Genomic DNA, 13,269 nt, shown 5'->3' with positions numbered 1-13,269 from the left:
ATACTGCAACTAAGACCGAGTGAAAAAGTTGAACTAAAATATTTAACACATGTAACAGAAAAATACAGCTGCTAAATTTCAACAGAATACATAAAAGACAAAAAATAATAAGACAAAGATGTACCTTATAATTACAGTTGTCCCTTGGTATCCACGGGGAACTGGTTCGAGGACCCTCCAACAATACCAAAATCACAGATGCTCAAGTCCCTTATATAAAAGTATGTGGCATATAACCTATGCATATCCTCCCATGTACTTTAAATCATCTCTAGATTATTTATAATACCTAATACAATGTAAATGCTATGTAAATAGTTGTAAGTACAATATAAATGCCGTGTAAATAGCTGCCTACATACAGCAAATTCAGGTTTTTCTTTTTGGAACTTTCTGGATTTTTTTCCCCCCAAATATCTTTGATTCATGGTTGGTTGAATCCGCAAACGCAGAACCCACTAACAGAAAGGGTCAACTGCAGAGGCAAATTAAACAATGAAGAGAAAATGAACACTGGAAACAAACATAAAAAAAAATCAAAGAAACACAAAGTAAAGTAACTAAGGCATCATTTTGTAAATATTAAACTAGCAAAATGAGTGATAAAAACTCACTCTGATTTAGGAGGTAAGGCCAACAGGACACACTCAAGAGTTTAGGGCAATGATTTTCAATTAAAAAAAAAAAAAAAGGACTGCCCCCCAGGGTATTTTGGAAATATTAAGTGCACTTGTGGTTAACGCAACAACTGGGGCATGTTACTGGTATTTATGGGCAGATCCAGGATATCTAGACATCCTGTAATCCAGGTGACAGTCCTGCACAATGAATAATTTTGCTACATTTCACCTGACTTTCTAATGTCTGCCAGAAAATCATTCTGTTCTTAATTGTCTAAGGCTAAAAATCTAACTTCATTTTACTCATAAATACAAAATATTTTGTGCTATTTTAATATACACTTAATTTTCCAGTAACACAATTAACCATGCAAACCGAGGAAAGATTCAACTTTTTTATGTTTGGAACCTTACCATACCAAGAATTGTTCACCATTTCAGAACAATCACATCACCAAAGGCCATACCTTTTGTGGTGTCTGAGTTGTTAATACCACACACTGCTGTCAGGAACACAATCACAAGAACTACATGCTACTTACTTAGCCCTTATTTCAAAATGTCAAATATAAAGTGCCATATTACTGTCTTACTTCTCAGTTATAAGTAGACACAAGCATCTGACCATTTTGTTATGTCCTCTAGTATAGCTCTACCTGAGCATTTTTACCGAAATACCAATTTTATCGGAAGGATAGTAATTTATGGTTTTCATTTGTTATTGTTAGTTTCACAGATTTTTTAAAAATTCTATGTGTTGGTAGGTTATATATTATCTGTTAATTTCAGGATACTGAAGCAGTCATTACCAATATTAGGTCTGGGAAGGATGAAAACCTCCAGTCTAGGAAACCAAACGTGGGGTGAAGTGGGTAGGGTGCACACTGGGGCAAATTAGAGAATTAAGGTTCTCTTTAAAGGACACAATCACTACTCAGCCCTAGCCAACTATTACCTTGAAGGAATGTAGACCCCAGTGCTGTCTGATAATCCAGTTTTTCAAGAGACACAGAAAATCTGGACATCTCTGTGAAGTCCACTCTTTAAATGTTGGCAACTAATTCAAGTTTAAAAAAAAAAAAACAGGATGTAAGCTAAAAAGAACTCATCTATGGGTCAATTTACACCTCTGATCAAAGATAAAGGCATATGCTAGTTTTGGTAACTGAATTAGCATGATTCTTGTGGAGGGAAGGTAGGGAGGCATACACTATGAATGAGCCATTGCTGCCCTGAAAGTCACCCTAACCCACCTCTGCTCCAGGGTCTGGGCTTATAACCCAACTATGGAAGTCCTATAACTTCATTTTGTTTCATGTTTGTTGCTGTTAGGAAAAAAGAAGATGAGGGCAGAGTGTAATGTCACAGATTTGGCAGGGTAAGTCCCGTTGGGTCCAGTTTTGTCACTGGCCAGCCTAGACTTAAACACGCAAATAAGAACCTCCTCTTGCTGTTGCAGCTCAGGCTGTCCAAAGCAACCCAGAGATCTCAGAGAACATCTGTAGTTTCAAGAACCAGAATTGTTTCACAGCCTAGGTCCTCCTGGGCAAAGATGTTCATATGTGCATCAACCTTTCAGGATAGCACCATGGCAAAACCCTGATGGGCCTTGATTGCCTAGTCCACTTGCCATGGAATTGTTTGTAGCTCTATCCTGCCGATAAATTGACACACTTGTAAGGCACCTCAGCCTAATGCCATTTTTCTAACCATTCACCCAAGGATAGCACGAATGTTTTGCCAATACATAGTGGGAGACAGTAATATCAGGTGCTTTGACCCAGTAATACCACTTAATTTATCCTGATAAACAACTCAATAGAAAAATGCATGAGGCATTCATTCACTGTAGTGGATTGCACATAAGATGGGGAAGTGATCAGAATTTAACTGTCCATCAATAATGGAATACCTTCACAATTAGGGCATATTAACTCTATATACTATAATGTAGCCATTAAACACAGAGATGAGAAGCATGAAAACAAACAGGAGACTGGTTAAGAGCCAGGACTCTGGAACTAGACTTCTTAGATTCAAATCCCAGTTCCACCACCTGCAAGTTGGAAAATCCTGCAAAAGCTGCTCTATCTCTGTGTCTGAGCATCCTCATCTGTTAAATGGAGATAACAGTAGGGTAACAGCCTACTTTGGAGTTGTGATTAGAGAATCAAGACATGTAAGATGTTTGGTCCTATCTAGTCCATAGTAAGCAATCAACAAACGATAGCTCTTATGGAGGAAGAATACTATGAATCATCAGATTGGAGATTTGAAATTAACTTAGTAAAAACTGAGGACAGAGAATGAGAGAAAGTTTAACTTTATCATAGGAATAATACAAAAGGAACTGAATTCCTATTAAAGAAATTTGACGGAAGTATCTAAGACAGGCTGAAGGGACAGCAGGAAAGCAGACTCCAGTGTCTCTAATATATTGAGGAAGGGGAGGGCAGGAAGGATGGGAACATTGCAGGGAGGGTTGGGCACTGTGGTGAGATACTGAAGTCAGATGGTTGAGAGCTTTGACTGCTGTGTTAGGATCCTATGAGTCTCCTTCCCAGCGAGGCTCTGTTGGCTATCAACTTGAGCTGCGAGCAGGGAAGTCTCCACTTTCAATACTCCAGAAGTGATAGGAGGAAAGCAAAGATGACAGTGCTACCCTGCAGATCACTTAATCGCCTTCCCAACTCTGCATGTATCCATTTTCTAGGTAATCTCTGGATGTTTCTACTATCAGGTCACTGTGTGCTGGGTAACAGTTTATGACTTGTAGGTACTACCACAAAGTAACATGAAGGTTTGGTCTAATTGACAAACTACCAAAATGATCAATGCAGTGGTAGACACACCAAGACCACAGCTTGGCATTAATTACATCAATTAACTCAGCCAATATTTATTACATGCCTTCTATACACCAAGCACAGGGACTATAATAATGAATAAACATCATCCTTGCTCCCAAGGAGCTTCAAATCTAATTACAGAGAACAGGTTTTTTTTAACTTTATAAATTCGTACATCAGTCATTTCATTAAACAAACATTTATTAAACACCTGCTATGTGTCAGGTATTGTCCTAACATGTAGGGAGGCAGATATGAATAGGACACAATGGCTGCCCAAAAGAAAGTTTCATAGTGAAGAAGACAAGAGAAATCCATGATGAATAAATCCATGATACAGCAGTATTCAACATGGTAACTGACGTGATGAGTTACGAAGGTGGCATCCTACAACAGAAAAACTATTGCAGATCTTGCTTGATAACAATGTACCTTTGCATAATTGATCATTTTCAAAGAGCTTTCACATATTATTTCATTTCAGTTCAATAACAAGCCTAGAAATTTAAGCAAGACAGATGTCACTAGCCTCTACAACTTGCTCAGGGTCACATCAAGTAACAGTAGAGCTGGGACAAGAAACTCCACCTCTTGCCTTGAAGTCCAATGCTCCTTCTTTTGTTCTGACTCCGTACCTCACCATATGACCTTGGACAAATCACTTGGCATTTCTTTGTCATAGTTTCCTCACCTGTAAAACAGGGAGAATACCTGCAGTACCTAGCTAAAGTGACTTAGGAAAAGGATCAAATAAAACAACGTAAGTCAACATACTTTGAGCTGTACAAATGCTAGGTACACACTATCAGGCATGCCTTGTTTCTCTTAGGAAAAATAGGGTACAGGGTGCCAAAACACTGAATAAATCAACTGAGTAAATAAATGCTGGATTTTAAGGTGCATAAGTGCATTCAAGGTCATCCATATAACCTTTACAACTAATAAAGGCAAAAGGAACATATTTCATATTTCTGTTGTAGTCCTATTGACCCCCAAGGCAAATATCAATCAAGCTTGGCCAAAAAGGAATGTATTCACCTGTGCACCAGATTTGTTAAGGATCCTATCAAACACCTGAGTTACAAGAAAAGGAGACAGGTTCTGCCTGCATTCCTCCCCAAAAGTGAAAACAGGTAGTTTTTGCTAGTCTGTCCAAAAAAGTATGAATACCCTGCCTGCTCCCACCCCCACCACAGTTCTCATCTTTTATGCCTCAGACTTGCTCTAACACAGCAGCCATAACCACATGTTACTTAAATTTAAATTAAATTATAAATTCAGTTCCTTAAACTAGTCACATTTCAAGTCCTCAATATCACATGTGGTTAACTGCTACCACATTAGACAGTGCAGATATAGAACAGTTCCATCATTGTAGAAATTTCTATTCGACAGAGCTGCCTTAGATACTATACTTTTACTTTTATTACAACCCTGACTAGACTATAGATTCCTGAAGGAAAGGGGCTGTGTCTTATTTATCTTAATATCCCCAGTTTATATAGCAAAGTACATGTCATACTACAAGCACTCATTATATATCTAACTTAATATCTCAAACATAGCAGACTACTCTCTCCACTTCCCCCATCCCCAACACACACACACAAACAACAAAAATAAGAAACAAGACATCCTCTCACATGAGGGTGGAAGGGGATACTGAGTCCAGAGGAAGGAGACCTGCATTCTATTCTTAGATGTGCTACAGCCAACCATGTAGTCTTGGGCAAGCTACCTATTTTCTGCATCTAAAACTCAAACTCCATGTACCTTAATTCTAAAACGTTTAATCGTCTTGCACCAAAGAAAATCATGTATTCTATCGAAAAGCCCTTTACACATGTCTGCTAACACATCTGCTAACACTGATGGGTACCTCAAATTAAAAAGAATCCATTTCTAGGGCTCAGGCTATCATGATTAGAGTCATTTTTGGTCTTTAACTGAGCATGTGTAGTTTTCCACCTTTTCTGGGGGATCAAACTACAGACTTAAACCTCAGGCTTGAAGATTGAGTTTCTTCCATGTGCTGAGGCCAGAACTGGATACTCTGCCCATATCTGATCAGAGAAACAAGGGCAAGTTTCTTGAGTATCTGAATTTAACATAAATTATCCCATCAGCTTCTACATTAGCCTTAGCCTAAAATTTGAGTAAACAGTACAAAACAGAACCAAGAAAACTCTCTCTATAACAATCTGTATGATGTAAAGAATGTCATTACGTGAAATGTGTTTCTTACTCAGTCCACATACTTTACCATATTTAACTACTATAGAAAATATTTATTGTCCAAAAACCTCTTCAAAATGACCTTCACACACATACTCACTCACTCACTTTTATAAACCTTACGTGGTTTTAAGACCAGCCAAGAACAAATATAATCTGAACTACCGGGCTGCCTTCCTTTATAATTTGTAAATATGTTGGGCAACAGCAGTTCAGGCATTCTGTAATAAATCTATACTAAGTTTGTCAATTCCTCTGACATCAAGGTTTTAATCTTTATTAAGTACTTCTTAAGTCATCTCTCCTGGTAACAGGATGAACTACTACCAACAGCACTTCCATCTACTAGTATTTACCAAGTACCAGCAAGGTAACAACATTTAGTGGATGACAGCTAAACACTAGTTTGGATGGCACAGTGTTTAGTAGGGAACACATGCAAAGGCCTAAGGGCAATAAAAAGGTTTCCACTACAGAACTGATTGTATCTGACTGTGATAAAACTAGATATTAAAAATCAACCAGGCTTCCCTGGTGGCGCAGTGGTTGAGGGTCTGCCTGCCAATGTGGGGGACACGGGTTCGAGCCCTGGTCTGGGAGGATCCCACATGCCGTGGAGCAACTAGGCCCGTGAGCCACAATTACTGAGCCTGTGCGTCTGGAGCCTGTGCTCCGCAACAAGAGAGGCCGCGATAGTGAGAGGCTCGTGCACCGCGATGAAGAGGGGTTCCCACTTGCCGCAACCAGAGAAAGCCCTCGCACAGAAACGAAGACCCAACACAGCCATAAATAAATAAATAAATAAATAAAATTTTTTAAAAAAGAAAACATCATGAAATCTTACTATATGACACAATATGGTAAGAAGTCATTAAATAAAAAAAATCAACCAATGTTGACTGCACATAGTTAGTCTTCCCTAGTGTCTCGCCAGTTTTAAGAACTCAATGTGTTTATTTAACTGCTGAATGAAAAGTTAACGAACCTAACTAGAGTATTTTCAAGCAAAAAGCACAAAACTCTGTAGAGCAAGAACTACCAAACACCTTTTACAAAGGTGGAAATAGAGAAGAATTGGTTTGCAGCATGCAGTCTGTGACATAAAAGGGACACAAACATTCCATTCAGTAAAACCTTTGTGAGTCTCTATGTCAAAGAACTGGGAGGAATACAGAGATGAGAAAACATGGCTCAGTTGCTCACAATCTAATAAAATACAGAAATACAACACAGTAAAATCACTGGTAAATTCCATTATGATGATGCTAAAGAGCAAACAGGAAAGACCCAAGGTGGTTGGGAGTGAGAGGTGTGAGGGTCACAGAGGCTTCTTGAATGCTGGGAGTTACGCAGCCAGAGATGGGAAGAAAAGGCTACATGCATGTGTGTAAGAAACAGCAGAAGTGTGTGTGTCTGGGCGGAGCAGGGAGAAAGCACAGAGGACAGACTAGGCAGAGAACAGCATATTCAAACAAGACCCAGAGATCAGAGACACTATAACCATGAGTACTGTGTATCCAGGAAAATTGCAAACTAACAGTTTTGCATGAGATGCACGCACTTTAAAAGGTCCAGCTGACTCACAAATCCTGCAAAGAAAGTTACTTCCCACCCCCAACAGGCTTTCACAAGGTGTAGTAGTCCGTGGGCCTAATGAAAAGATCTCTGCGGGTGGAAACTGCATTTTAAACAAACTCCCAGAAAATTCTCTTACACACTTAAACTGGAGAAACACTGAAACGTTTTACCGAGATGCAGAATTATCTACAGTAGCAGTTCCCAAACTTTGCTGCACACTGAATTCATGTGGGGATCTTCAAGAAATACTGCTGTCTGGCTTCCCCCACCGACCCCACTCCCAAACACGGTGATTTAATTGGCCTGGCTCTGCTACGTGGGCATCAGGAATCTTTAAAAGCTGCCCCAGGTGATTTCTACGTGCAGCGAAGTTGGAGAGCCACTGACCTAATTGTCAACAACTTGAATCTCGAGTCAAATTTACCAGCTCCATGACCTTGGGCAAAGAAGTCACCTAACCATTCAGGGCCTCAGTTGCCTCGTCAGTAAGATGGGGATAATCATCCTCCCTTACCGGACTGTTGTGAAGTTAGATGGGGTGAACGTAATGGTCTGGCACAATGGCCGGCGTATAGTAAGCGCTTAACAAGGGCTAGTTGTTTATTCTCATTATTAACTCTTCCTCCTCCGACAGTCACCGTGCAACGGGCAGCATCGTCCCCACAGAGCGACAGCCACTCGACCAACCTTTCTGCTGGACCAGATTCTTCGCCAGAGTTGTCTAGCTCCGCTCCAGACCCGCCCCCTCCCCCAGGCTGCCAGGAAAGAGCTTCGCCCGGCCGGGGCAGCTCTCAAGGGCCACCCCGGGTTTGAACAGACCCGACAGAAGCCGCCGACTCCACAACCAAGCTCCCACGGACCCCGTGGGTCCCCCCCAAAATGAGATGCGCTTCCGAAGGGCCCCTGGAGCCACCGGGGCCAAGAAACAAGGCTTAGCCATCCCTAGACCGCCCGGAGGGGAGGAGAGGGGAGGGTCCGGCCGCGACGGGGAGGGCCGCCCGGTTACCTGAGGCGACGGGCGGGGCCCGCATTGCTGGGGCGGGCGCCGCCGCCGCCGCCGGCCGCACTCGGCCTTCCGCCTCACGCCACCCGCGCCATAGGCCCGGCGCTTTCGCTGCCCCGGCCGGCTGTCCTCAAGCGGTCGCTCCGTCCACCCGTCAGCGACTCTCCCAGGGCGCCCGGGTCGACGAAGGCCACTCGGGCCGGCCGGCTGTGCTCTGCTCAGGCAACTTCCGACTGCCAGAGGCGGCAGCGTCAAATAACTCCCCGAGCCTAGAGGATCACTGCGCGTGCGCGGCGCGCCTGATCAGAGACTTGTGTGGGGCCGAGGCGGTGGCGTCAAATAATTCCCAAGACACGGAGCCGGAAGCTGCGCGTGCGCAGCTATCCCAGGTCGCCGCGCGCGGGGTATAGTCCCGCCTCCCTTTCCGGAGGAGCAGGAGGGGTGAAGTCACGGACTCTCCTACATCATCGCAATACAGGCGTGGAGGCGGTCTACATGCATCCCTATGAAACAGTTGGGACTCTGCCTGTTTTGGATGCGGCCGGAGTAAGGGTCTTCTCTGCAAGATTCTGGCTCCCACTCAGGTTCTAGGAATTTCTCACACCATTACAGCACCCTTCCTTTGAAATGTTGTCCTTTACCCGCCGGCCCCTTATATTGATAGCATTATGAGCAATGTTCAGTTCCAGGCCAGATGTGTGTTACAAAGATGAATCGGACATCAGATTCAGAGCCTGTCATTAAGGAGCTGAGTCTGATATAGGCGATAAGACATTATTAATAGTAGTAATAATAGCAAGAGCTACCGGTTTGAGCACCTACAATGCACCACACATTTCGTAAGCAGTACCACTTCCAATCATTTGGTTTCAGCTTCAACGAAGAAAATGATAAATACCATTAGAGAGATACAGCTCAAGTCCCTTGGGAGTGTAAAGGAGGAAACTTGGGCTGAGAAAGAAGAGGAGGGAGAACCTGGCCTTGAGACTGTCCTTGATATTCAGAGAGGAAGGGATCAGGATAGTAGTGCTGAAGTCACGGTGTCTGAAAAGAGCAGAACGGAGCAAAGAAGATGCTGACTCCTCCTCCTTACCCTCAGTTAGAAGAGACCATGGAGGAAGGAGTAACAAGGGAACTGGTACCCTCATGGGAAAAAAAAAAAAATAAGAGTGTTTCCTCAATATTTTGTCTCCTCCCCCCGACACACACACATACATACCCAGGAAAGTAACTAGAGGAGAGAAAAGGAAAAGGAAGAATGTTCCAGGACAAGAACAGGCTATATCCAGGATACTTTGTGGATCGAAGCAATACATTTCAATTAAACGCAGTGTGGCACATGTTGTAAGAGGCTCTCAATATTTATTCCAATCACTTATCCCTTGCCTTTCCAAATTACAGAGGCTGGAAAGCAAAGCACACAGTTCCCACCTTCCCTTGCAGCTAGAAGTGGCAATAAGACAAAGTCCTGGCCAATAAGATGTAGGCAGAAGTCCCAAGGGACAGCATCCCTTCCACAATAAAAAGGAACTCTTTGGAGAAGTTTGTGACCTTCACCCTTCCCATACTTCATGCTTGGAATTAAGGCACAACACCCGGAGGTGCAGCAGTCATCTTGAGACCATGAGGAGGATTGTGCTAAGGAAGATGAAATAAAAGGACAAAAGAAGCCTGGTACCTTAGGTCATACTCAAGCAGCTGCACAAACCCTGGACTGCCTTCCTGTTTTATGAGGGGGGGAAAAATCTTTTTTAGACCACAGTTTGTCAAGTTACCTGTTACTTTCAACCAGATTCATTCCTAACATAATAAATATGGAACATCTGTAATATGTCAGACAGGTAAGGAGCTGATAATGGAGGTGATAACTTAGAAGAGCAATGGGTGATGGGAACTGGAAAAATGACAGACACAGAGGACTGGGAGGCTGTCAAAGCTTTTAGGGAGATGATGAAAGTACATCTATCTCCCACCTGATGACTTTAATTCATTCCTGAAAATTCTGCCTCTAAGTGAAAAGCTGATAAATGAAAAAAATATATATTTCCATTATTTTTTTAATTTTGTTTATTTATTTATTTTTGGCTGCATTGGGTCTTCGTTGCTGTGCGCAGGCTTTCTCTAGTTGCAGAGAGCGGGGGCTACTCTTTGTTGTGGTGTGCAGGCTTCTCATTGTGGTGGCTTCTCTTGTCATGGAGCACGGGCTCTAGGCACATGGGCTTCAGTAGTTGTAGCACGTGGGCTCAGTAGCTGTGGCTCACGGGCTCTAGTGCACAGGCTCAGTAGTTGTGGCGCACTGGCTTAGTTGCTCCATGGCATGTGGGATCTTCCTGGACCAGGGCTCGAACCCGTGTCCCCTGCATTGGCAGGTGGATTCTCAACCACTGCGCCACCAGGGAAGCCATTCCATTAATTTTAATGGGAATAAGATAGGTGTTCAATTCCAACCCAAGACACCTAAATATTTTTAACAGACAAAAATGTAGCAATGGAACAATGGAAACAAAAATCATATAAGCAATAAATAAATAATTTAAAATTAAGAATATGGCTTCTGCGGGGGGGAAGGATAGTTAGGGGGTTTGGGATTGATATGTACACACTGCTATATTTAAAATGGATAACCAACAAGGACCTACTGTAGAGCTCAGGGAGCTCTGCTCAATAATATGTAACAACCTAAATGGGAAAAGAATTTGAAAAAGAATAGATACATGTATACGTGTAACTGAATCACTTGGTGGGACTTCCCTGGAGGTCCAGTGGTTAAGACTCTGCACTCCCAATGCAGGGGGCACGGGTTCGATCCTTGGTCGGGGAACTAAGATCCCACAGGCCACATGGTGTGGCCAAAAAACAAATAAATAAATGAAACTGAATCACTTTGCTGTACACCTGAAAATAACACAATACTGTTCATCTACTATACTCCAATATAAAATAAAATGCTAAAAAAAAAGAATGTGGCTTCTACATAAAGAATGTAATGTATAAGGACTAATGTACTGACCAAGAAGACAAGATTTAATATTAGGTGAGGGGTGGTGGGTGGAGGAAAGATACAAGTGAGCAGTCATTTTTTAAAGGTGATATTATATTTCTGCATCTTTTTCTTTTCCAATTTTTAAAAAATTTTTCAGGGTCTCTCTTAAACCAACATAAAAATAAAGTTACAACACACACAAAACACCTTGAGGGAAAATTAAACATCAGAACACTTTGAAACATATGCGAAAATTGTGCATGCACAATAGACTGAAAAGACATATGAAATGCTATACAGAATAAAACATTTGGATTCTCCAAACAGGGCACAATTCAAATCTGTTCTACATTGTAAATTCTCACTATAAAAGTAGAATGAATTGGGGAATTGTCTTCATCTGAAACTGTACTGTCAGAATAATCACTTTGTATCATGTACCTAATTACTGTGTATTAAAGGTATTTCGAAAAAAAAGGGAGCAGTTGTATCAACCTTATGTGGCAGACGTTTTTCCTGAATTGACCTCACCAATATATATAATCCATCCCCCAGTTCTTACAACATAACCAACATCTTCCCACTGAGAGATGGATCCATATTTCCTCTCCTTGAGTCTGGTTGGCTGCTGTGACTGTTCTGGCCAATAGGGCAGAAGTAATGCTTGGTGACTTCTGGGGCTAGGTCATTAAGAGGAGTCAGCTTCCACCTGGCTTACCCCCTTTTGCAATGCTCACCCTCAGTACCCAGTCACCATACTGGGAGGAAGCTCAGACCACATGAAGAGAGCATGTGGAGATGTTCCAGCTGACAATCTGAGACAACCTGTCTCAGCTGACAACATCAATGGCCAGACATGTGAGTGAGGAAGGCTTCAGATGATTCCAGTTCCCAGGCTTCAAGCCAACTCACCTGAAAGCAAGCAAAGTAGAGACAAGATAACCCCAGCCCAGATAGCAGATTCATGAGCAAAATAAATATTGTCATTGTTCTAAGCCACTAAGTTTTCGGGTAAATTGTGTGGAACCATAGTAAATGGAACAGTTTTCAAAAGCCATAATTGAGAAAAGTGTTTAACTGAACAGATGTATGAGAGGTATGTCATCTGTAGCCAGTTTTTTTCCTTTTCTTCATTTTTCAGTTGTGCAGAACTAGCTTGGTGTGGATAATGGTTGAGAAGATCCACTTCTATTTCTCCTGAACCTAATGCAATACTAGCACAGTGTATGTGCTCAGTGAACATTTGTTGGATGGATGGGTGAGTGGCTGGAAGATTCATTGGCTCAGTGTTGAACCCAGTTTCTTGCTGGACCGGTAAGTCTTAGTGAATAATATCCAGTGGTAGAGGTAGAAAATATCAATTAGATCTAGGTAAGAGGTCCCCTGCCCCAGACCTTTTGCCTCAAATGGTACTGCATTTTGGATTGGTAGTCCCCAAAATTTTCTGAGTGCCCCTCCAAGGCCACCAATGCCATCTTGGCCAGGTGCCCCAATCCAGACCAGGCCCCATGTGGGTCCTGTTGGCCATAACTTTCTACCTTGAAATCTTATAAGTCTCACTTCAGTGGTTGGGGCTGGCCAGAGGTGCCGTCTAGGAACAGCTACCCTGTCCCAGACCATGTCCATCCTGGGTGCGTCTCATTCTCCATTTCTTTTCTTTGAAGAACTCTTCAACCCTCTATCTTACCCCCACCCCCTCTCACTTATGTGTGGGGTTGCCCAGATGCCCTGAGATACTCCAGGATCCATGTCATGGAGCCCCATAGCCAGCTCTGGTTCCAAGAGGACAGCCAGGCAAGGACCTCACTCTTGCTATCGGATACAGTAGTTCTTTCACCCTTTGTGCAAGATTGGGCTGCCAAAATAGTTTTAGTATGATTTTGATGATTCTCACTCACTTTGGAACCAGGCTAGGTTTAAGATTGTGAGCCACCAACAATGCATTGCAGACACTTGAGCTGCAAGTGTGGACCCAGGTATTGGCTTGCACTTCTCTGTTCA

At 42.5% G+C, this 13,269-nt stretch overlaps 1 protein-coding gene across 4 annotated transcripts in view; it reads right to left on the bottom strand.

The window, feature by feature from the left end:
- The window catches only part of RALGAPB (Ral GTPase activating protein non-catalytic subunit beta), a 100,518-nt gene extending 91,982 nt beyond the window's left edge, over nucleotides 1-8,536 (bottom strand). For all 4 annotated transcript variants that reach the window (XM_060284528.1, XM_060284529.1, XM_030830609.2 and 1 more), the window contains exon 1: nucleotides 8,289-8,536. The gene's annotated coding sequence lies outside the window, so the exon portion shown is untranslated. The remainder of the gene's footprint in view (nucleotides 1-8,288) is intronic.
- Between the last annotated feature and the right edge of the window lie 4,733 nt (nucleotides 8,537-13,269).

Source organism: Globicephala melas, chromosome 15 (genome assembly GCF_963455315.2).
Source record: "Globicephala melas chromosome 15, mGloMel1.2, whole genome shotgun sequence".
In the NCBI taxonomy this organism is placed as follows: domain Eukaryota; kingdom Metazoa; phylum Chordata; class Mammalia; order Artiodactyla; family Delphinidae; genus Globicephala; species Globicephala melas.
This window is presented reverse-complemented; position numbering and strand designations above follow the sequence as displayed.